The 25,895-nt window shown below is 43.9% G+C and overlaps 1 long non-coding RNA gene across 1 annotated transcript; it reads right to left on the bottom strand.

Annotated features, from left to right (window-relative positions):
- Positions 1 to 6,508: 6,508 nt before the first annotated feature.
- On the bottom strand, positions 6,509 to 6,772 carry LOC141095896 (uncharacterized). Its single transcript, XR_012233486.1, has 2 exons — positions 6,694 to 6,772; positions 6,509 to 6,594 (listed from the first exon to the last, which is right to left on the bottom strand). It is a non-coding gene; the product is annotated as an uncharacterized lncRNA (long non-coding RNA).
- Between the last annotated feature and the right edge of the window lie 19,123 nt (positions 6,773 to 25,895).

Here is a 25,895-nt window from a genome sequence, read left to right as displayed (position 1 = left end):
GGATGGAGGATGTGTGATGGGTATATGGGCACTGGACTATGGGATGGAGGATATGTACGACGGGTATAGGGGCACAAGACTATGGGATGGCGAATATGTATGATGGGTATATGGGCACTCGACTATGGGATGGCGAATATGTATGATGGGTATATGGGCATGGGACTATGGGATGGACGATGTGTATGATGGGTATATGGGCATGGGACTATGAGATGAAGGATGTGTGATGGGTATATGGGCACTCGACTATGGGATGGCGAATATGTATGATGGGTATATGGGCATGGGACTATGGGATGGAGGATGTGTGATGGGTGTATGGGCATGGGACTATGGGATGGAGGATGTGTGATGGGTATATGGGCACTGGACTATGAGATGAAGGATGTGTGATGGGTATATGGGCATGGGACTATAGGATGGAGGATATGTATGGTGGGTATATGGGCACGGGCCTATGGCATGGAGGATGTGTGATGGGTATATGGGCACGGGCCTATGGGATGGAGGATATGTATGATGGGTATATGGGCACAGGACTATGGGATGGAGGATATGTATGATGGGTATATGGGCATTGGACTATGAGATGAAGGAAGTGTGATGGGTATATGGGCACTCGACTATGGGATGGCGAATATGTATGATGGGTATATGGGCATGGGACTATGGGATGGAGAATATGTATGATGGGTATATGGGCATGGGACTATGGGATGGAGGATGTGTGATGGGTATATGGGCACTCGACTATGGGATGGAGGATATGTATGATGGGTATATGGGCACGGGCCTATGGGATGGAGGATAATTATTTGTTATAACTAACCACAGTTAGTTACTATGCCCGGGCAGTGCCGGGCTCTTCAGCTAGTTCCCTTTAAATCTGCCAGATCCATTTATCATCTACTGTAGATTATAAAGGGAATGTTGCTGATTAAATGTAGCCATTAAAATGAACTGTTATGCTCTGACTGGAACTAATTGTTTTTTGTTCTGGCTCTGACCGCCGTGAAGCCTAAATGCCTGTAGGTCCACTCTGATTGTCCCTCGGGATCAGGAAAAAACTTTATTTTTTTAATAAAGCCAATCGGTTCATGTTTTGTACTCCGTTAAGTGAATAAGGTAAAGCAAAGTTCTATGTTCAACCTCCGACCCTTCCTTCTGATGTCTGCTCCTTCTGACATGGATATATTCTCAAGGTCCATACAAGAACATGTCATAACTATTATAGGCATAGTGTGTTTTTTTAACCTATGCATTGTCTTAAGCGTTCTGGGTTGACAAATAACCTGAATAAATGTTCGGCACTCCTCACTAAGGAATTTGGCAGGAGATAGCAGTAATTACATATACTACTACTACTACTTTTTGAAGCTATTTGACTATGGAGCCAGCCTGGTATGTATCTCGACCCATGCGCCAGACCACAGACTATTTAAAAGTTATTTTTTAGCATCTCCATTTGGAATACAAGCAGTGAGCTGAATCCATTTTTTTTCTTTCTTTTTGATGGCTATAACTTAATTACTTAATCAAAGTTCACATTGTGTCATTGTCTACGGTTGGGGGCTTGCAGCTGAAGCCCTAGAAAAACGTTTTCCGATGTTTGTGTTAATGGAGCCATCTACTATATAATAATTCTATCTGTCTGTCTGTTTGCAATGGAAATCCCGCATCGCTGATTGGTCGCGCCCGGCCGGCCGCGACCAATCAGCGACAGGCAGAGTCCGGCCGCAAATTGGTGCGGAGTTCGAACGGCGCACGCCACTGCTACCATCGGGAGATCTGCGGCGTTAGCCTCTTATCTCGCGACGGTTGCCTCGGGTCATCTCCTGCCACACGGATTTGCCGCATTCAGCGATATTGGCGTGGAATTTAAAGGGGATCTGTCACCCCATTTTTGGCCTATCAGCTGCAGCCACTGCCATCAGGGGCTTATTTACAGCATTCTGTAATGCTGTGGATAAGCCCCCGATGAAACCTGAAAGATAAGAAAAAAGAGTTAGCTTATACTCACCCCGGCGTTCGGTCCGGTCTGATGGGTGTTGCTGTCCCATCCGACACCTCCCATCTTCATATGATGACGCCCTCCTCCTTGCTTCTCCCTCAGTTCCTGCGCACGCGTACTTTATTGGCCCTGTTGAGGGCAGAGCAGAGTACTGCAGTGCGCAGGCGCCTGACCTCTCTGATCTTTCCCGGCGCCTGCGCACTGCAGTACTTTACTCTGCCCTCAACAGAGCAGATAAAGTACATGTGCACAGGAGCCAAGGGGAAGCAAGGAGGAGGACATAATTGTATGAAGATGGGAGGCGCCGGACAGCGACGAACCACCGCCCCCGCCTCCGGTGAGTATAATCTAACGTGTTTTTCTTATTTTTCAGGTTTCATCGGGGGCTTATCTACAGCATTACAGAATGCTGTAGATAAGCCCCTGATTGCGGTGGCCCCTGCTTATGGGGCAAAAATGGGGTGACTTATTCCCTTTAAATAAACTACATGCATATTCTAGAATACCAGATGTGTTAGAATCGGGCCACCATCTTGTTGATTATAATGAAGTAGATGGAGTCATTGTGTGCTCTATAGGTCATAATTTTTGTCCTCGTATGCCTTTTTGAGGCAGACACCAAGATGGCGTCTTGGTGCCTGCCTCAAATAGGCATATAATAATGCTAATATAGAACACTGACTCTGCCTGCATCATTATATTCAATGTTCCTGTTGGTGCGAACATCTGAATCCCATTCTATGGGGCTTCAGACACAAATACCGACAGGGCCACTGATCATAGTCCAATGTGAACAGTCTGAGAGGCACGGCACCGTATAGGGAATGTGTGTCTGACTGCAGAGTCCCCATAGATAGGTTAAGCTATAAAGGAACTTTGGGCAGTGCTTCCCCCCTCCCACTACTTCTCAGGTGATGCCATATATTAGGACGCCCACTGACCAATGGGAAAAAGGGGAAGGGGCGTCCGGCCACACCCTCAGGGGTTAAATTCTTGTGCTGGGCCGGAGAATTCCTCTTCCTCCCCTGGCTGACCAGTCAAAGTTTTGTCACCACCCTCCCTCCTTATAAATTCGCAATTGTGCTGTGCGGCTATTGTATATAATGTTTATTTAAAAAAAAAAAAAAAATTTTGGACAATGTTTTCATTACTTGCATGATTTTGTTGTATTCAATGTCACAGCGGTAGTATGGGGGGCAAAGGTTCGTAACCTCTCATCAGCTTCCTTGCCCACCGTCAGTTACGGGGGGCTTTCGGCTCTGAGTCCGTTGAGAATTTGTATTTGCCTCTCTCGGTTTAGAATTCAGTAAACTGTGACTGACCTGTTCAACCCATCCAGGCCTTTTTGTTGTTTCGTTATTATGGGATTGGTGGGAGGCGGGGAGGCACCGTTTACGTCATACGGGTCTCTGCAGTCTAAGCAGGACTGTCTTAGGATGCCCAAGTCCTACTAGTTAATGAATGTCTCTAGAACCTTTTATAAGGGAATAATTGTCACGGCTAGATGATGACCAGGTCACAACATCTCCCACATCGGCAAGTATGTAGTCGACTAGTAAAGGGAAACCTGTCACCTCGTTTTTCAGCTATAAGCTGCGGCCACTGCCTTTCTACAGCATTCTAGAATGCTGTCGATAAGCCCTGAAAGGCAGTGGCCGCAGCTTATAGCTGAAAAGCGAGGTGACAGGTTGCCTTTATCAATGTAAGCCTATGGAGCGTCAGAACAAGGCCCCATAGGCTAGCATTATAGAAGAGACTTCTCGCTCTCACCGAGAGCATAGAGTGAGCCGAAGAGTCTGGAGAGCAATGAAAGGCGATTCCGACAGCTAAATAGGAAAGGGTTATTTACAGTTAGAGCAGTCACACTGTGGAATGCCGACCACAAGAAATAGTAATAGCAGACACTACAACAGCTTTTAAAAAGGGCTGGATGATTTCCTCAATACACATAACATTGTGGGTTATATTTAATTTAGTGACAAAATGGACAATTGGTGGAGAAAGGTTAAACTTGATGGACCCAAGTCTTTTTTCAACCTATGTATGTAACTATGTATCTATGACATCACATAAAAGTGGAGCCGGACAGAGCTTGATCTCAGAGAAGATGGCAGTTGGGAAGTATATTACCCCACCACACTACAGTACATACACGTTTAGTGAAAAAAGCAAAACTTCATGAGGATTCTTCAAATATGTACGATGTACAGTATTGGTATGCCATATATTTCAGAAATATTCTATTACAAAGGAATATTAATTAATTCAGAATTTTTATTTAATTTTTTTAAATTAGGAATTCCCTATCAGTATGTCTTTGGAGTGTGGGAGGAAACCGGAGTACCCGGAGGAAACCCACGCAAACACGGGGAGAACATACAAACTCCTTGCAGATGTTTTCCTTAGTGACATTTAAATCCAGGATCCCAGTGTTGCAAAGCAACAGTGATAACCACTGAGCCACCGTGCTGCCCAAGTACAGCTTTGATGATGGACTTGCTGTACTAGATGTATATGGTGCCCTAATCATAGATTGGGCAAATGCATCTACTGATGCTGCGAGCGGCCCTGGATAATCCACGCCGACAGGATGATATAATCCGGCGGAAGATGGACCCTAGGAGAAGAGATATAAAACTAATGTAAGTAATGGTACTCCATATTAGAGGATACTGCTTTGGTGTCATTGTGGCAGGACAGTAGAGAAATCTTATCCGTGCAGAGGAACAGGATCATTGTCACTCATCATACATGTGACAATCCCACCACTGACAGATAACATCTTCTCCACATGAAATATTCTCACTGGCCAACATCAAACAACATAGGCCTTATTATCACACTTACGTCTTCTAGGTTCTCGCTCTTCTACTATTTTGGCATTTTGCTCTTCTGCCAGTTTTATTGCAGAGTTATTTTTCTTCTCAACTAGAAATTCATATAAAAATTGAAAAAACAAGTCAATGATCATTGTCAGTCATCATACATGTGACAATCGTACCCACTGGGAGTTAACATCTCCTCCTCGTGACTAATTCTCAATCGCCGACATCAGACCTTATTGTCACACTTACCTCTGCTAGGTTCTGTCTCTGGGACTATTTCTGGGTCTTGCTCTTCTCCCAGTCTTAGTGCAGATGTATTTATTGTCTCAACTGGAAATTCATCTAAAAAAGTAAGAAAAAAAAGTCAATGATCATTGTTAGTCATAAATGTGAAAATCCCACCATTGACATATAGCGATGAGCGAGTGTGCTCGTTACTGGAGTTTTCCGAGCATGCTTGGGTGTTCTCCACATGTATTCAGGTTCTCTAGCAGTCTCAAATCATGCAGCTGCGAGGACTAAAACTTGATTTCCGAGCACACCCAAACTACTCAGAGAACACCCGAGCATGTTCGGAAAACTCGAGTAAAGAGCACACTCACTTATCACTACATATAATATCTCCTCCTCATGAATTATTCTCAGTTGCCGACATCAGACAACATAGACCTTATAGTCACACTTACCTCTGCTAGGCTCTGTCTCTGCAACTATTTCTGGGTCTTGTTCTTCTCCCAGTTTTAATGCAGATGTATTTTTGGCCTCAACTGGAAATTCATATAAAAAAGTAAGAAAAACAAGTCAATGATTATTGTCAGTCATAGATGTGAAAATCCCACCATTGACATATAGTGATGAGCGAGTGTGTTCATTACTCGAGTTTTCCGAGCATTTTGAGGGTGCTCATGAATTAAGTTTTAGTCCCCGCAGCTGCATGATTTGCAGCTTTTAGACAGCCTGAATACATGTGGGGATTGCCCGTTATTTCGGAAATCCTCACATGAATTCAGGCTGTCTAGCAGTCTCAAATCATGCAGCTGTGGGGACTAAAGCTTGATTTCCGAGCACGCCGAAACTACTCAGAGAACACCCAAGCATGTTCAGAAAACTCGAGTAAAGAGCACATTCACTTATCACTACATATAATATATCCTCCTTGTGAATTATTCTCAATCGCCGACATCAGACCACATAGACCTTATTGTCACACTTACCTCTGCTAGGCTCTGTCTCTGCAACTATTTCTGGGTTTTGTTCTCCCAGTTTTAATGCAGATGTATTTTTTGCCTCAACTGGAAAATTATACAAAAAAGTAAGAAAAACAAGTCAATGATCATTGTCAGTCATAGATGTGAAAATCCCACATTGACATATAATATATCCTCCTCAATTATTCTCAGTCTCCGACATTAGACAACATAGACCTTATTGTCACACTTACCTCTGCTAGGCTCTGTCTCTGCGACTATTTCTGGGTCTTGATCTTCTCCCAGTTTTAATGCAGAGGTATTTTTTGTCTCATCTTGAAATTCATACAAAAAAAGTAAGAAAAACAAGTCAGTGATCATTGTCAGTCATAGATGTGAAAATCTCACCATTGACATATAATATTTCCTGCTCGTGAATTATTCTGTCGCCGACATCAGACAACAAAGACCTTATTGTCACACTTACCTCTGCTCGGTTCTGTCTCTGGGACTATTTTTGGGTCTTGATCTTCTCCCATTTTTAATGCAGATGTATTTATTGTCTCAACTGGAAATTCATGTAAAAAAGTAACATATAATATATCCTCCTTGTGAATTATTCTCAGTCGCTGACATCAGACCACATAGACCTTATTGTCACACTTACCTCTGCTAGGTTCTGTCTTTACTACTATTTCTGTTCTTTGCTCTTCCAGTTTTAGTGCAGATGTATTTTTCGTATCAACTGGAAAATCATACAAAATATTAAGAAAAACAAGTCAATGATAACCTCCTATAAGATTAGAGTCATATCTTTATGATTGCTGATGCCGGATTGCTATCAGCACAACCCTGTGGTCGGGTTCATAGCACACCTATAATTCTGCTACATAGAGGGGATCTATTCATCTCCTCTATGTAGCAGAGGCGATCGATTTATGGCAGTTTCTAGCCTCCTATGGAGCAATGCAAAAATAAAAAAAATGTTTTTAAAAATATTAAAAAATGTAAAAAAACAAAAGTTTAAATCACCCCTCTTTCGCCCCATTCAAAATTAAACAATAAAAAAATTCAAACCTACACATATTTGGTATTGCTGTGTTCAGAATCGCCCAATCTATCAATAAACAAAAAGATTAACCCTATCGCTAAACGGCTGAGCGAGAAAACAAATCGAAACGCCATAATTAAGTTTTTTTGGTCGCCGCGATATTGCATTAACATGAAATAACAGGCGATCAAAAGAACGTATCTGCCTAAAAGTGTTATCATTAAAAACGTCAGCTCAGCGTGCAAAAACTAAATTCTCGCCCAACCAGAGATCCCAAAAAGTGGAGACGCTACGGGTCTCAGAAAAGGGCGCAATTTATTTTTTTATTTGCAAAGTTTGGAATATTTTTTCACCACTTAGATAAAAAGAACCTGTTTGGTGTCTATGAACTCGTAATGACTTGTAGAATCCAAGTCACAGGTCAGTTTTAGCATTTAGTGAACCTAGCAAAAAAGTCAATCAAAAATTAAGTATGGGATTGCATTTATTTTGCAATTTTACTGTACTTGGAATTTTTTTCCTGTTTTCTGTTACACGACATGGTAAAAACAAAGGTATTGTTCAAAAGTACAACTCGTTCCACAAAAAATAAGCCCTCACATGGCCATATTGACCTAAAAATAAAAAACTTATGGCTCTGGAAAGAAGTGGAAAGAAAAACAAAAGCGCCAAAACGCAAAATCTAAACAAAGGTTCGGGGGTTAAGGGGTTTAAACATCTGTGGCACATTAAGGGTATATATAAGGTTAGTTTGGGGCCTGATTGAGCCATGGGCAGAGTATTCGTGATCAGTATCAGGCACCAGACTGTATGGCCCCTTATACCTTTTAATGCGCAGCACATAAGAGTGAGAATTTTATACATTAACGTGTTGGATTGTTGTTTATTTTAAAGGCACAAAAAAGCAGTGATTTTCTGAGTCCTCATGTAACATTTACATTACACCTTATGATCAGTGGCGACAACAAGATGTCCTATAGACCTGCACATACCTGGCAATATGGGAGAGGGTGACTTGTTGTTTTCAGTAGTGAAGCACTGATTATCACCATCATTTCCAGTTGGAGAAGATTCTTTCTGCCTGTTTAGTAGAAGAAAAATAAATAAATTACAAGTGAAAGCAATGAAAATTAAAAAGACTCCGTTTTTATGGGCAATTAGGACACTTGGCCAAAATGAAGGGTATACCTTGCACAGGACTGCCTTCTGTCAGCATGAATGAATAATAACTAGTAATAAAGGGCTTTAATGAAATGGAAATGAAAGGCTGGTCATAATGATAAACTGTTATCACCAGCGTTATCACAAGCCAGACCCAACAGTGATGATCAATCATGGGATGGTGGATTCTGTATTTAGTATTGTGTCATATGCGTATTGTATTTGGTATTCTGAAGATATGTCAGTACTATACCCTATAATAATTTACTCACATATCTGAGTGTTTTGTGCTGGTCTCTAGAGAGCAATCTGGAGATGGCTCATGATCTTCATCTCTCATCATCCTGGTATTGGGGTCATATAGCTAAAATACACAGAGTAAAATTAAATATATATATATATATATATACAGTATATATAGTATTATAATACTATTTTAGTTATAGTTTTGTGGATTTACTGATCATATACTTACCTTAGAAAGTCTTTGAGAAGATGATACATAGTTTAGACTTTCTGGCCAATCACTGACCTCCTCATCTGAATCCATATATTTGGGTCTCTCAATGCCAGCTACAAAGTACAAGTATTATCAGAGATTATTAATATAATCACAGACAGTCACCATGTTATTACTAATAATGATGGGAACATATTGTCACATAAAATGAAAGACAAGACAAACTGCAACTTTAACCAGATGACGTCTCATTCTACTTACTGGGAAAGTAGCGGGTGTCCTCCTCTGACGTAATATCTGGCCTTAACGTTGGCATATTTTGAAGGTTCTCAAAGTCTAACTCACTCAGGAATGGATGACTCTTGATTTCATTTGCTCCTCCTGGAAATGGAAGACAAGAAAAAAGTGATCCAGACAATGTTAGGAAGACTGTACATTTTAAGTTAATCTAAACTGAAGATATAGCAGATCCAAAATATACTGTAAGTCATGGAATGAAGAATGGGGAATGGACAAGAAGATAATGCAGAGACCTCAGTGTTTATCCTCATGGAAATGATCTATTTGTCAGGTCACAGAGGAGCTATAAGTCATTATTAATACTACTATATATATTACCTGTCCCAAGTCTATGTGTTGGATCTTTTATGAGTAGCTGAGTAATGATGCTTTGAGCTTTGGGATGAAGAGCACACTCTTGAAATTTCAAAGTGATGTCATCTGTTATATAAAAAGTAAATATTACAGAAAAGAAGGTCTCTACATTTACTATCATTTAAAAAACTCATCAAAAGCAACAAGTAACTAAATCAAAGAATGAACATAACAACTGAACCAAATTACTGTGGCATCACACAGCATTCAGAATATTTTACTTACCCGTGGTGATACTGTTGAAAATATCACTTTTGTATCTTCCTTTAAATGGCACATCGCCGGTAAGAAATTCATACATGATGATCCCTATTGACCACCAGTCAATAGGCCTTCCGTAGCCCTCCCCTAAGATGACTTCTGGGGCTATATAATGCAAGGTGCCAGTCATCTGAAAACCAACAGAACAATGAGAAGATGATCAATGAAAATAACTGTGACAAATAATATCAGTGGAAAAGTTTTCTATGTGAGAAAATATCAGAGAAGCAGTAATAGATCAGATCTGTAAAGAATAAGTTTTTTATGTATAGCTAACCCCATCAGCAGGAAACTCTCTGGTGATGTCTTCAGTTTGAGCCTTGTAAATGTCTGATGTTGGTCTCATGAGTCCGAGTTTTGAAATTCCAAAATCGGTGACTTTGATATGTCCAGTTGATGATATCATGAGGCTGTAAAAGAAAAGATATTGTCAGCCCTAAGTAATAACCCATAGACTATAACTATAACTGTGTCCCTTTATTATCCTGCAGCGCTCACTTACTTTTCAGGCTTCAGGTCTCGATGAACCACACCATAGCTGTGCAGATATTCCACAGCAACAACCGTTTCTGCAAGGTACCTGCGGGCCAAGGTGAGGGGTAAATGACCATATAACTCTAAGAGACTGCCACAGTCTCCTCCTAGAGCAGAAAGCAAATATGACAGGTGAGGGTTTGTTACAATGTAAATTACACATGATGAGTGTGAATGAGAAATAAGCTGAGACATTGGGGCAGGGAGTCAATCATAGAGATACACTGTGTGATGTAGAGCGTATACTGTATACTGCAGAGTAATCCTATACAAAAAGAGAGCTGAGCTCTGCCCCCTGCTGGTAAACTCTTACATTGCACTGTCAATCTCTGACAGCGGCATTTACAGCAGGTGACCTGGAGGCGAGCTGCTCTAAGCACTCATCGCTCCCATTCCATGTCAGTGGTTTGCTATGGCTGCTGAGTGTCTGCGGAAGACTACTATCCTTGCCACTATGGTACTTCTGTGAAGGTCAGTGTGTAGCTTGGCTTCATAGTGGACCAAGATTTTCACCATATTCTGCAATGCCCATACTGCAGTACATAGTAATTACGATTATATAATCACAAGTTCAGGTCCCTTATGGAGACTAAAAAATAAAATAACAAAAATATTTGGGGAAAGAAAATTTTATATAAAAATCACTTTTTCTCCATTCAAAATAAATAATAAAAAAAAAATAAACTCAGATGGAATTGCAGTGTTTTTGTTGCCCCAACATCAGAAAAAAATGCAATAAGAAGCAATGAAAATTATTATCTGTCAGAAAGATGTAACCCTCCTAATCTGTTCTTATGAGCATGTAGAATAATGAAATATAAATACATTGGTAGCTTTATATTGTTTAAGCAGAAATGGGCTGATTATAGATACAATGGATATGTCTTACCTGCTTCAAAGTCCATGACCATACACAGATGTTGTTTACCTGGGAAGGAACAAAGCGTGGAGACAACAAAGGGGCAATCAGCGAATATTGCGATGTCCCTTTCCAGATAGGCCATTTCAAGATACTCTGGATCCTCCAGGATACCCCTTGCTTGTTTCTTCATGGCGAATACCTTGTTTGTGTCTTTATGACGCACTAAGTAGACGGCCCTGTAGAGGAGAAAAATCCATAATTTATACAGAATTCTTACTAACAGTCTGTCTATACTGTATGTCAAATGATCTTCTGTCCTAATAGTTAATAGTGATTAATAGTGATGAGCGAGTATGCTCGTTACTTGAGTTTTCCGAGCATGCTCGGGTGTTCTCTGAGTATTTTGGCGTGCTCGGAGATTTAGTTTGTGTCACCGCAGTTGCATGATTTGCGACTGCTAGACAGTCTGAATACTCGTGAGGAGGAATGCCTGTTTGTTAGGAAATCCCCACATATATTCAGGCTGTCTAGGAGCCGCAAATCATGCAGCTATCGCTATGGCGACACAAACTAAATCTCCGAGCATGCCAAAATACTCAGAGAACACCCGAGCATGCTCGGAAATCACGAGTAACAAGTACACTCACTCATCACTAATAGTTAATACTAGATGTATGGCCGCCACTAGAAACCAATGTCTGGAAATACACAAAATTACTCAGCATAAATGATCACTTAGGGCTCATACTCACTTACGAGAGACTCGCACGATTCTCGTGTTAGTCTCTCGCATGAAAACTCGGCACTGCCGCCGGCACTGGGACTGGAGCGTGCGGCTGCATAGAGATACATGTAGCCGCACGCTCCGGTCCCAGTGCGAGTATCGAAAATCGTGTGAGTCTCTCGCAAGTGAGTATGAGCCCTTATGGGAGGTTTTCATACATATCACATCATAACTGAGCTGAATCATGACAAATAGATGTGGAGTAGATGACTAGATGTAGATTAGATCTAGTGCAAAGTGGTACCGATAACAACAGCTCAACACACCAAAAACAAGTCCTTACAAAGCTCTATGGGATGAAAAAATAAAAATGTTACACATCTTGGAATACAGTAAAATTTAGATGTGGACTCATATACAGGAATTTCCAAAAGGCAGGACATATAGACTGAGGCACCATCATAAGGAGTTTTGGAAAAATGAAGATTATACATAACGCTCACCCTAAAGATCCTCTGCCAATCTCTTTGATCTGGGTATAGTCGCTCATACTTGGTTTTCTCATAGGGGTCAATGATCTGATCACGGCCTAGAAGAATAAGAAATGACAATAAGACATATAAGTTGCAGGAAGATAAAAGCTGCAGATGCAGGAACTTCTCTACATTATGTCCCCGCTGATTACACTTCAGCAGATGTAGAGGACATGATACCAGCAGGACGCTCCCCAGACACTATTATATTATAGGGATATCCTCCATACACATGTATCATTGTACTGGAGGGGATGGTAAGGGACATCACACAGAGGAGACAGGAATAATAATAATAGGTCCAATCTACATTAAGAATAGAGTTAACCCACTGTACTCTGGGGTGTAACATGTGATGTGTAATTCATACCCCGTTATCTGATGATATACAGATGTTTTCTCTGATACTTACACTGGCAGATTCAGGGATCTCTGGTGTCTCAGATATTCCACCGTCAGCAGTTGCCGGCTCAGTTGTCTCTAATATAATGATAAAATAATGAGACATCATGTATTAGACGATATCAGAACTTAATATATAACACATCGATATAAGGAAGGAAAGACAAGTAAATGGTATAATACTAGTTATATGGATATTCTGCACATACTGTATATACTTATGGCACATCCATAGATAGATATACTCTGCCATAAATGTGTGATTGTTCGGGATCTGACAGTGACTTGGATGAGGACCCTGTGAGGTCCTCTGTGCATTTTGGGGCTGAGAAGATCCCAGAAGAGAGAACCGGAGGGGTTTTCAGAATTGCATGAGCCCTCTCCATTACAGTCTACAGGAGGTTCAGGAGCCGTCACCGGCCTCATACAGAGGATGAAGAGTAAATTTATATATTCTCTGGTGTCTCCATAATATTAATGTTTGTAGGAATGCGAGATGATCAGCTTACCTTCAATCAGATCACTTTTTAGCCCTGGCTCACTGGTATTGGGGTCAGCGATATTTCGGTGTTGCCCCTCTTTGGAGTCACAGGCCGGTGTTTCCTGATGGATATAATATGTGCAATTAATATAACAACTCACAAATACTAAATTACAGTACACAAAAGACAGAATGGACTAAACCTGGATTTACATAATTGCGGGGAATATACACGGCCGCTCTGCCCAGTAAATCCACATTAATATATAAGGAACTTGTATATACAACAGTTCTCCAATAACATCTATTACCAGAACTGCAGCATTTACAAGAAGGAAGATTGTGAAGATAAAGCGAGACCGATGTGATATGAAAGGTCCGCACCACTGAGCACAGTACAGACTGTCACCACAGAGGATGGAGCAGAGACAGGCTGCCATAAAAGATCCTGTATCTGCCTGGAGCGGACAGGGGGCTTCTATGATGAGAAATATGACAATCTGCTATATGACTAGTAATCTGGAGAAGATCAGACAAGAAAGACATGAGATATAGAAGATGACGGATTCTTACCAAATGCTTCAGTGGGCGGGCAATAAACTCTAGTACATACAGGAAATGTTGGGCCAATTGTTTAAAAAAGGCCAGATCTCCACATTGGGATCTTTCTTCAGCCTATAAAAATGGAAATAAACAAAAAAGGAAAATCATGAGAGAAAGTAGAGAATATAGGACGCTATTTATGTCACCATTTTACTCCTGCAATCTACAGCTACAATTAATACATATATGGATATTTCTTATAAGCTATAAATTATATTGCTCTTGGCCAAACTATATATTTCATGTAAAGAAACTTGTATTTTATAAATATTATTCATTATTGTTTCATGTGCTGTGAATATTATTCATTATTATTGTTACATGCTTTGCCCAGATTGTCTGTTACCTGTTGTACTAATGTCCTGAGGTTCATCTGTAAATGCTCAAGATATTCTGAGCTAATACGACCTTGTTGGTGTTTGGTCAGGCAGTCTCTCACTAGCTTCACAACCAGCCGGTAAGTGAAGCTGAGGACGCCATCGGGTAGTGGTAGCACATGGGCAGGGGCATAGATGGCAAGAATCCCCTGGAGTGTGCCAACACCTCAAGTTTATCTGAAGAAATTCCAGACATTTCAAAAAAATCCAAGTGCAGTCAGTATATCACCAGCTTCATAGCCAATCACTGACAACAATGACACCTGGGCAGTAAGCAATTGGGTAGGTAGTGGTGGTGCATTATGATGTCATAATGGAGTCTTGTGGTGGAATGTTAACATGCCATCAGTGATGTCATCATGGAATTGGGGATGGAATCTTAACCCAGTTACAACTTTGAAAGTATAGTTACATCCAAGGTTGTGTCCCTGTCTTTTTTAGGCAGCACCAGAGCCCGCATCTCTACCCGCACATGACAGTTGATGGTGTGATCAGCTGTCATGTCCTGCAAATAGATGCAGATGGATTTTGGCTGTCAACCACTTAAATGCTACTGTCAATCACTGACAACTGCATATCAGACATGCTGACCGAAACCGTGTCACAAGTCTCGCTCATCAGCGCCCTTGTCACATGATTCTGGGGTTGCGATGGGTTATCATAAAAGCCGGGGGTCTGCAGAAGACCAGTGTGCCTGTCCATTGATCTTCTTTTATGAACACCGACTCATGGCCGGCGTTCAGATGTTTTTCCTACCACTTAATTAAAAAAAGAACCTATACATGTTTGGTATCTGCATTCTCGTACTGTCCTGTAGAATCATATTACCAGGTCAGTTTTAGCATTTAGTAAACATTTTAAATTAAAAAAATTTGTGGAATTGCACTGTTTTGCAATTTCACAGCACTAGAAATTTTTTCCCCGTTTTCAAGTACAATATATGTAATCTATGGTGTCATTTAAAACTGCAACTCAGCCTGCAATAAACAAGCATTCATAGGCTATATTGAAGGTAAAAAAAATGTTCTGACTCTGAGAAGAAGGGGAGCAAAAAAATGAAAGCACATAAAATGGAAAATCGTAAGGTGGTGAAGGGGTTAAAGGGGCATCTCACCATAAATGGAAGTTGCCTAGCAACATTCTAGTAACAATTAACGTGGCAAGATTATGGGTTGGGCATCAGAACCAGAATCAGGGAAAGAGGGAAAACCATGGCATTGCTCTTCTGATCAGGCTTTTATATCCGTCTTTCCCCAAAAATATTATTTTAACCAGGTTTTGGATGCTAAATATTCTTTATATGTGTAAACATTTACTTTTTCTTCATATTGTGACCAGGGTGGACAGGGAGTAAAATTCAGCCCTGGCATTGTAGAGCACGCAGGCCCACGCTATCACCGCCCCCCTCCCCAGCTTGTATTTTATGAATATTATCCATTGTTGTTTTATATGCTTTGCCCAGATTGTCTGTTACCTGTTGTACTGATGTCCTGATGTTCATCTGTAAATGCTCAAGATATTCTGAGCTTATACGACCTTGTTGGTGTTTGGTCAGGCAGTCTCTCACTAGCTTCATAACCAGCCGGTAAGTGAAGCTGAGGACGCCATCGGGTATTGGTAGCACATTGTCAGGGGCATAGATGGTAAGAATCCCCTGGAGTAGTGCCAACTCCTCAAGTTTATCTGAAGAAATGTCAGACATTTCAAGCAAATCCAAGCGCAGTCAGTATATCACCAGCTTCGCAGCCAATCACTGACAATAATGACACCTGGGCAGTAAGCACTTGGTTAAGTAGTGGCGGTGCATTATGATGTCATAATGGAATCTTGGGGTGGAATGTTAACTTGACATCAGTGATGTCATAATGGAATCTGGTGATGGAATCTTAAAGGGACATCTCACCATAAAAGGAAGTTGCCTAGCATTAATTATTGTGGCAACACCATAGGCTTAGCATCAGTTTCAAACTCAGGCATGGAGGGAAGAACCAGATTTCATAATAATAATATTGCAATATATAGCTAAGTTCTCACATTGAATATTTTCACTGCATAGAAAACGCATTTTCTTACAGTCCCCACAAAGTGGATGGGATTTATAGAAATCTCATGCCCACTATGATTTTTACGCTGAGATTTATATGCAGATTTTATCCATAGAATTGCATTAGATGAGGAAAATACGCAGGTAAAAAACACAAAATGCATAAAATCCACACATGACTCTATCAATAAAGCTTTGTTAAAGCCGAGTACCAGGAAGTATCAAAATTAAAACAGATTTATTCAACACATAACATAGCAAAGAAACAAATAAACGCAGTCAAAAAGATACAAAAATAGGTGGAAAAATGCAGCAGAAAATCTGCGACATCAAGAACTCACCAACTACTCTAACACAGACAGGGGCTGGATGGCACTTTTCAGCCTGGGGAGCAATCACAAGGCAGTGGCCCTCGAGTTGCAGTGGCCCTCCTTTTCCCTCCCTATCTCTGGCCATTGTATTAAAGCAGCAGAGATAACAGGCTTTAAAAATAGGCTGGTATGTAGATATGGGAACAGTAAGTAGCTTGCTGCATAGATATGGTAGCAGAACCAAGCGTACTCCAGAGATATGGAAGCAGAACCAAGCTTACTCCAGAGATATGGGAGCAGAATGGAGCTTACTCCAGAGATATGGGAGCAGAATAGGGATGGGCGAATCCTGAAATACTCGGAATCACTAGACTCTAATGAGTCTGACTCGGAAACTCGCTATTCGTTGCAAGTCTAGCGAGTCCAATGTTAATGAATGGGGATGCGAGTATTGCAGCGATTCCTCTGCTGCCATTTTTTTTACTCTTTACTCTCGCAAGTGGCCCCTAGCTTAGCGATTTAGAATTCATCCCTAAAGCACAGAAAATCGTTTCTACATCACACTAGAAGCTAAACAGGAAGTCGCCTGTGCTAACCGATTTACTGCACAGGCTGATCTGATATTCTGCACACACAGGGCGATCTGTTCTGCACACACAGGGCGATCAGATCTGCACACAAAGGCCCACCAAAGATGTGTAGCAGACGTGATACAGAGAGGCTGATCGGCCTGGTTGAAGAGTGGCCCCAGCTGTGGCAGCCCACCCACCCTGGCTATGGTGATGAAAGACAGCGAAATATGGCTTGGAGGTCCATCGCCAGAAGTATGTTCCCGTCATTTGATCACGCTGGAGAAGATGGGCAGGCAAACATGGGTAAGAGTTATGTGATGTCATTTCTTCTATTTTCTTTTACTGTACCCTTTTTTGGATTAGGAGAGAGTGAGATTTCTTGTGTCACCATTGGCGTCTGTGACGCACTGAAACCGTGGTACCCAGCACCGGGCCGGGGTCTGCTTCACTGGGGGCTGTGATGTGACCCGTGCTGTAGTCTCAGGGGATGCACAGTGCAAAGGGGATAACTACAGGGGACTGTAATAGGAGGACAATCAAGGCTAGTGATGCGTATTGGCACAGCAGGAAGGTAACGTGCGTGCTATTAGCTGGTAGCAGAGAAGCCCTGCACTCTCCCTGAAAAAATTGTTTAGTGCGCAAAGGCAGTCACCTAGGTGGACTGTGGTGCTGTCTGCGTCACCGCTCTGGGGTGAAGTGCGTGCTGTAACTTAGCAGAGAAGCAACGCACTCTCCCTGAAAAAATTGTTTAGTGCACACAAGCAGGCAGCGTGCGTGCTATTAGCTAGTGGGATAGATAGCAGCAACGCACTGGTCTGCCACAGAAACAATAACGCTGCAGGGGTAAATATGACCCCAATAATATCTGGTGGAAAAAAAAAAGAAAATTTGCTCAGCTATGCTTCTGATTTCAGCTCTGATGGAAGCTGAGTGAGTAAGCTAAGCTCTGAGGATGGTGCTGTATGCACTGTAAGGCTGCTCCTGCCTTTCTCCCTGCCTACAGTCCTCTACAGAACTCCTCCGTCCTGGTAGTTCTGAAAATAACTTTTGTGTTATATGTGTGGAATCTTGAGGTCTTACACTGACTAACAGTCCCTAGATCTGCTCTATGTCTCCAACTCGCCCTGCACTAGCTCAGATCGTCACAGGAATGTGCCCAAAATGGCGGGGGCAGGGTTTATATACAGCCTTGCCTGTGATACATGACATAGGCATCACGATGGACAGCAGCCAATCATAGTAGTGCTCTTCACAGTTTTCTCACCTAACAAACTAGGCTGTCTCTGAAAATTAACATATTCTGTATTCTGCGAGTCGCGAATACAGTATATAGGAGTCCTAGACTCGCTAAGACTCGCTGCTGACAGCGGGACACAAAATCGCTAAGAAACTAGGATTGCTTGTATTAAACTCTGAAAAAACTAGGATTGCCATTGATTTGCATTGGACTTGTTACTGTGCGAGTAATCTCTTGGAAACTCGCAGAGTACCGACTCCTGCGAGTCCCCTACTACTCGCAGAGTAACGAGTCCTAACTAGAGTTGAGCGAAACGGGTCGAAAAAATTCAAAAGTCGCCGACTTTTGGCAAAGTCGGGTTTCATAAAAAGAAACCCGACCCTAGGATGAGGTCGGCCACGAGGTCGGCGACTTACGCGCCAAAGTCGCATTTCAAAAGTTTGTTTTGCGCTCTTCTTCAGCCAATCAGGATCCACGGACACTGTGGGCAACGTGATGACATAGGCACGGGTCACCACCATCTTTCAGAAGGGCATGCAAGTGATTGGCTTGCTTTGGTGGGCGTCACAGGGGATATAAAAGGGCGTGCACGCCGACCGCCATCTTACTTCTGCCGATCTTAGTATAGGGAGAGGTTGCTGCTGATTCTGTAGGGAGAGCTTTAGGCAGGGAAGAAGACAAAAAAACTGCTTCTGCTGCTAGCGATTTGGCCTGCACAACACACCAGTCACTGTGTGTGCAGTGCAAGGGGAGGCTATATAGTGGTGTATCAGTGGTGTTGGTTGTTGGGCTGCCTTCTAAGGCTTCCTGACATTCCTGCATTGCTGTTTACCCACTGCTCCGCAAACTGCTTTTTTAAAAGCAATCCCAATTTTTTTTTTTTTGTCCTGCTGAAAAGAAAAAAAAACTGCTTCTGCTGCTAGCAATTTGGCCTGCACAACATACCAGTCACTGTGTGTGCAGTGCAAGGGGAGGCTATATAGTGGTGTATCAGTGGTGTTGGTTGTTGGGCTGCCTTCTAAGGCTTCCTGACATTCCTGCATTGCTGTTTACCCACTGCTCCGCAAACTGCTTTTTTAAAAGCAATCCAATCTCCCTTATCCTCTAGTCACTTTTGTCACAGCTGTGCCATCGAGCCTGTCACATAGCGCTCAGATATTCATTGGGCCTCACACAATCCAAAAGTGTCCAGTGTCCAAAAGTGTGTGCAGAGATTCAAAATCTCCCTTATCCTCTAGTCACTTTGGTCACAGCTGTGCCATCGAGCCTGTCACATAGCGCTCAGATATCAGTGGGCCTCACACAATCCAAAAGTGTCCATCCAGTGTCCAAAAGTGTGTGCAGAGATTCAAAATCTCCCTTATCCTCTAGTCACTTTGGTCACAGCTGTGCCATCAAGCCTGTCACATAGCGCTCAGATATTCATTGGGCCTCACACAATCCAAAAGTGTCCAGTGTCCAAAAGTGTGTGCAGAGATTCAAAATCTCCCTTATCCTCTAGTCACTTTGGTCACAGCTGTGCCATCGAGCCTGTCACATAGCGCTCAGATATCAGTGGGCCTCACACAATTCAAAAGTGTCCATCCAGTGTCCAAAAGTGTGTGCAGAGATTCAAAATCTCCCTTATCCACTAGTCACTTTGGTCACAGCTGTGCCATCGAGCCTGTCACATAGCGCTCAGATATTCATTGGGCCTCACACAATCCAAAAGTGTCCAGTGTCCAAAAGTGTGTGCAGAGATTCAAAATCTCCCTTATCCTCTAGTCACTTTGGTCACAGCTGTGCCATCGAGCCTGTCACATAGCGCTCAGATATCAGTGGGCCTCACACAATCCAAAAGTGTCCATCCAGTGTCCAAAAGTGTGTGCAGAGATTCAAAATCTCCCTTATCCTCTAGTCACTTTGGTCACAGCTGTGCCATCGAGCCTGTCACATAGCGCTCAGATATTCATTGGGCCTCACACAATCCAAAAGTGTCCATCCAGTGTCCAAAAGTGTGTGCAGAGATTCAAAATCTCCCTTATCCTCTAGTCACTTTGGTCACAGCTGTGCCATCGAGCCTGTCACATAGCGCTCAGATATCAGTGGGCCTCACACAATCCAAAAGTGTCCAGTGTCTAAAAGTGTGTGCAGAGATTCAAAATCTCCCTTATCCTCTAGTCACTTTGGTCACAGCTGTGCCATCGAGCGTGTCACATAGCGCTCAGATATTCATTGGGCCTCACACAATCCAAAAGTGTCCAGTGTCCAAAAGTGTGTGCAGAGATTCAAAATCTCCCTTATCCTCTAGTCACTTTGGTCACAGCTGTGCCATCGAGCCTGTCACATAGCGCTCAGATATCAGTGGGCCTCACACAATCCAAAAGTGTCCATCCAGTGTCCAAAAGTGTGTGCAGAGATTCAAAATCTCCCTTATCCTCTAGTCACTTTGGTCACAGCTGTGCCATCGAGCCTGTCACATAGCGCTCAGATATTCATTGGGCCTCACACAATCCAAAAGTGTCCAGTGTCCAAAAGTGTGTGCAGAGATTCAAAATCTTCCTTATCCTCTAGTCACTTTGGTCACAGCTGTGCCATCGAGCCTGTCACATAGCGCTCAGATATCAGTGGGCCTCACACAATCCAAAAGTGTCCAGTGTCCAAAAGTGTGTGCAGAGATTCAAAATCTCCCTTATCCTCTAGTCACTTTGGTCACAGCTGTGCCATCGAGCCTGTCACATAGCGCTCAGATATCAGTGGGCCTCACACAATCCAAAAGTGTCCATCCAGTGTCCAAAAGTGTGTGCAGAGATTCAAAATCTCCCTTATCCTCTAGTCACTTTGGTCACAGCTGTGCCATCGAGCCTGTCACATAGCGCTCAGATATTCATTGGGCCTCACACAATCCAAAAGTGTCCAGTGTCCAAAAGTGTGTGCAGAGATTCAAAATCTCCCTTATCCTCTAGTCACTTTGGTCACAGCTGTGCCATCGAGCCTGTCACATAGCGCTCAGATATCAGTGGGCCTCACACAATCCAAAAGTGTCCAGTGTCCAAAAGTGTCTGCAGAAATTCAAAATCTCCCCTGTCCTATCGACACCTTGTACCTTGTTTTACATTACTATATAGTTTGCTGGATTTTGTCTACATTTCTACCAAAAATGAGGAAGGCTGGTGGAAGAGGCCGTGGAATTGGGCGGGGGTTGGCAGCTGGTAATGATGGTGTTGGTGGTGGATCTGATGGTAGTGGCAAGAGCAAAATAGGACCGAATGCAGGAGGTGCTGACCCTGCGTCATCGTCTGGCTACATAAGGCCTCGAACGCTTAGTTTTCTAGGAGTTGGCAAACCGTTTTTAAAGCCAGAGCATCAGGAAAAAGTTTTGTCTTACATTGCTGACTCAGCCTCCAGCTCTATCGCCTCCTCTTCTTCAGTTGTGAAAAGTAAAAGCACTGAGTCGTCATTGGAGGCTCATGTTCATGAACCACACCTTTCCTTGTGTCCTTCACCCCAACCAAGATTGAAGGATGACGCAGGCCATACTACTGATTACTCCATGGAGCTGTTTTCACATACCATGCCTGGATTATCAAGTGAAATGGTGAATTACCCAGGCCAAGATGAATCTGACATGGAGTGCACTGATGCACAGCCGCTGATGGATGATTCTGCTGGTACATTCACTCAGAGCACTACATTGTCCTCGCAGTGTACAGAGCCAGATTCTGACCCTGATGAGACTCAGGTGCCCCTTCCCGCACACTATACCACCATACACGGTGACACAGAGGAAGGTGCACATGACATAGAAAAGGAGGTGATGGATGACCCAGTTGTTGACCCAGATTGGCATCCATTGGGGGAAGAGGGTGCTGCTTCCAATAGCTCAGATGAGGAGCATCCACAGCAGACATCGACATCGCAACAGCTGTTATCTGGCAGGCCCGGAGCACTCCAAAGACAGGTTCCAAACATCAAAAGAGTTGCTGGACAGCTTGTCCAGAGGGTCAAAAGATCACAGCGTGCTAGGCCGCAAAATGTCTGCCAAAGTAGGAAGAGTGCAGTGTGGCACTTTTTTGACCAAAATCCTCATGATCAGGCCAAGGTTATCTGTAAGAAGTGCGCAAAGACCTTTGGCCGAGGGAAAAATCTGAAAAATTTGAATACCAGTTGCATGCTTAGACATTTAACCAGCATGCACTTGCAAGCGTGGACACAACACCAAACCTCAAGTGCCACATGTGCAACTGATCACAATGAAGGTAGTCAGCAACGCTACATTGTTTCCCCCACTGTAAGCCCACCGGTTAGCACAGCAGCAAATGTTGAGGTGTCGTTGCAAGACCACAGCAGTCAGGGAATCCCACTGTTATATCAACGAAAGACTGATTCTAGGCCATCAGAAAGAACACCAACTCCATCACCATCATCAACCCTCTCTCAGTCCGCCCTGTCCACCGCTACTTCCACCATATGCAGCTCTCAAGTCCAGCTCACCCTCCCAGACACTATGAGTAGGTCAAGAAAGTACTCAGTCTCTCATCCGCGTACACTGGGTTTGAACGCCCACATTGCCAAACTAATCTCATTTGAGATGATGCCCTTTCGGTTGGTGGAAAGCACAGCTTTCCGCGAACTCATGGCCTATGCAGTACCACGCTATGACCTACCCAGTCTCCACTTCTCTCGCAAAGCCATCCCAGCCCTCCACCATCATGTGAAAGACCGCATTGTCCATGCATTCAAGCAGTCAGTGAGCGGAAAGGTGCACCTCACAACTGATGCATGGTCCAGTCGGCATGGCCAGGGCCGTTACGTGTCCATCACTGCGCACTGGGTTAATGTGGTGGATGCAGGGTCCACAGGGGACAGCGGTGGTGGGACAGTGCTGCCTAGCCCACGGTATAGGAAACAGTTGGCTGTAGGCGTTCGACCCTCCTCCTCCTCCAGAAGCGAAAGCTCGTCCACAGAGCGCAGTCGTACGAGCACTCCATCTGCAGCTGCCACTGTTGTACACGATGTGTCCCCCTATCGAGCAGCTAGTGGAAAGCGTCAGCAGGCTGTGTTGCAGATGATGTGTTTGGGCGACAGACACACCGCCGAGGTGCTGGCCGAGTACTTGAAGCGACAAACTGAGTCATGGCTGGGCAGTGTACATCTTGAGGCAGTCAAGGTAGTTAGTGATAACGGACGTAATTTTGTGGCAGCCATAGCCCTTTCAAAACTCAGCCACATACCTTGCTTGGCTCACACCTTGAACCTGGTGGTGCAGTGCTTCCTCAAAAATTATCCGGAGTTAACAGCCCTGCTCCATAAGGTGTGAAGACTGTGCGCGCACATCCGCCGGTCGCCTGTACACTCCGTTCGTATGCAGAAGCTGCAGCGATTGCTCCACCTTCCCAACCACCGCCTCATTATCGACATTGCAACAAGGTGGAACTCCACCCTGCACATGGTGGAGCGGCTGTGCGAGCAGAGGCAGGCCATAATGCATTTGTGGGAGGATACATGGCCAGGCACTTTGAGAGCAGACATGGAGTTGACAGGCGTGCAGTGGTCGAAGCTGAAAGACCTTTGTAAAGTCCTTCAGTGTTTTGAGGAATGCACACGGCTGGTAAGCGCAGATGACGCCATCCTAAGCATGAGCATCCCACTTATGCGTCTGCTCATGCAAACTTTGACGCACCTTAAGGAGCAGGCGTCTGCAGCCAATGTTGATGAGGAGGAAGAGGAGGAGGGAATCCTTGATGACATTCAGCCATTGTCTGCTCAGGGACCTCTCCTGGACGAGGTGGAGGAAGAAGAGGAGGAGGAGGAGGAGGATGATGGGGATGATTACTTAGGGGAGGAGGATGCATCTCGTGGGGCAAGTGAAAATGTTGGCGTGCCAAGGTCTGGTACAGGGTTTGTGCGTGACTGGAGGGATGTGGATTTGCCAGAAAGTGCTCCTCCACCCAGCACTCGCAGTGCATCATTGACACCGGGAACATTGGCCCACATGTCAGATTATGCCTTGCGGATCCTAAAAAGGGACCCCCGCATTGCCAAAATGATGAACGATGACGACTACTGGTTGGCCAGCATCCTGGATCCACGCTATAAAGGCAAATTACAAAACATCATGCCACAGGAGAACCTTGACCTAATATTGGCTAATAAACAAGCAACTCTGGTAAATCGGTTGGTTGAGGCATTCCCAGCACACAGCAGCGGTGATGGTTCTCACACGAGCCGTACGGGCCGGGGGCAGCTTGGCAGAGGTGTTCGTGGTGCACACAGCAGAAGTGGCGTTGGAGACAGGGGTTTCATGACAATGTTGTGGACTGATTTTTCAAATACCGCTCACACAACTGGTAATACTGCATCGATGGAAAGTGACAGGAGACAGCAGTTGTCAACTATGGTTACAAACTACTTTTCCTCCCATATCGATGTTCTCCAAAACAGGTCATTCCCCTTTGACTATTGGGCCGCTAAACTGGACACCTGGCCTGAATTGGCCCAATATGCCTTACAGGAGCTCGCTTGCCCAGCTGCAAGTGTGCTATCGGAAAGAGTCTTCAGTGCAGCTGGATCAATCCTGACAGAAAAAAGGACCCGTCTGTCAACCCAAAATGTGGATGATCTAACCTTCATTAAAATGAACCACGCATTGGTTTCCAAGGATTTTGTCCCACCTTCCCCTGATGACACATAGGGTGACAGAAAAATGGCTTGCTTTGGTCCACCTCTTCCTGGTACTTCACCTATTTCGCCTTTTGCATCAGCTGAATGTCCAACATCAACATATGCCACTTTCTAAAACTCCCTAACTGTGCTGCCCCCCCCCCATGGCCGGGGTCACCACCTACCGCACGACACCGTGCGAGTGCCGTTGCCCTGGACAGGTGGGTAGGCCGACTCTTGGGCGCGGGCACTGGCACAGGGTCCCTCATAGTGCAATCAAGTGTCTCTGACGGTGGTGGTGCACACCCGCCGTCAGACACACCGCCGTACTATGAGGGGCCCAGTGCCAGTACCGACGCCCACGAGTGGGCCCCCCCTTGCTTGGCCAGGGCCCCAGCATTTGCAATCTTTACCTCTCCCTGCTCCTCCGCTGTGTAATCTGGGCCGTCAAATCCATACTGTGCCTGACACCGTCTGAGCCTGCCTCCTGAGACATATATTTTGAATGTGTACGCTATCCATACATGTTATCCGGGGATACGGTACCCTTTCTAACCTTTGTGCAATCACGTGCAATCCATACTGGGCCTAACACCGTCTGAGCCTGCCTCCTGAGACATATATTTTGAATGTGTACGCTATCCATACATGTTATCTGGGGATACGGTACCCTTTCTAACATTTGTGCAATCACGTGCAATCCATACTGGGCCTAACACCGTGTGAGCCTGCCTCCTGAGACATATATTTTGAATGTGTACGCTATCCATACATGTTATCCGGGGATACGGTACCCTTTCTAACCTTTGTGCAATCACGTGCAATCCATACTGGGCCTGACACCGTCTGAGCCTGCCTCCTGAGACATATATTTTGAATGTGTACGCTATCCATACATGTTATCCGGGGATACGGTACCCTTTCTAACCTTTGTGCAATCACGTGTAATCCATACTGGGC

Source organism: Dendrobates tinctorius, unplaced genomic scaffold (assembly GCF_039654945.1).
Source record: "Dendrobates tinctorius isolate UK_male_01 unplaced genomic scaffold, ASM3965494v1 ptg000070l, whole genome shotgun sequence".
NCBI classification, from domain to species: Eukaryota; Metazoa; Chordata; class Amphibia; order Anura; family Dendrobatidae; genus Dendrobates; species Dendrobates tinctorius.
The sequence above is the reverse complement of the archived record's forward strand: the minus strand, read 5'-3'. Positions and strand labels throughout refer to the sequence as shown.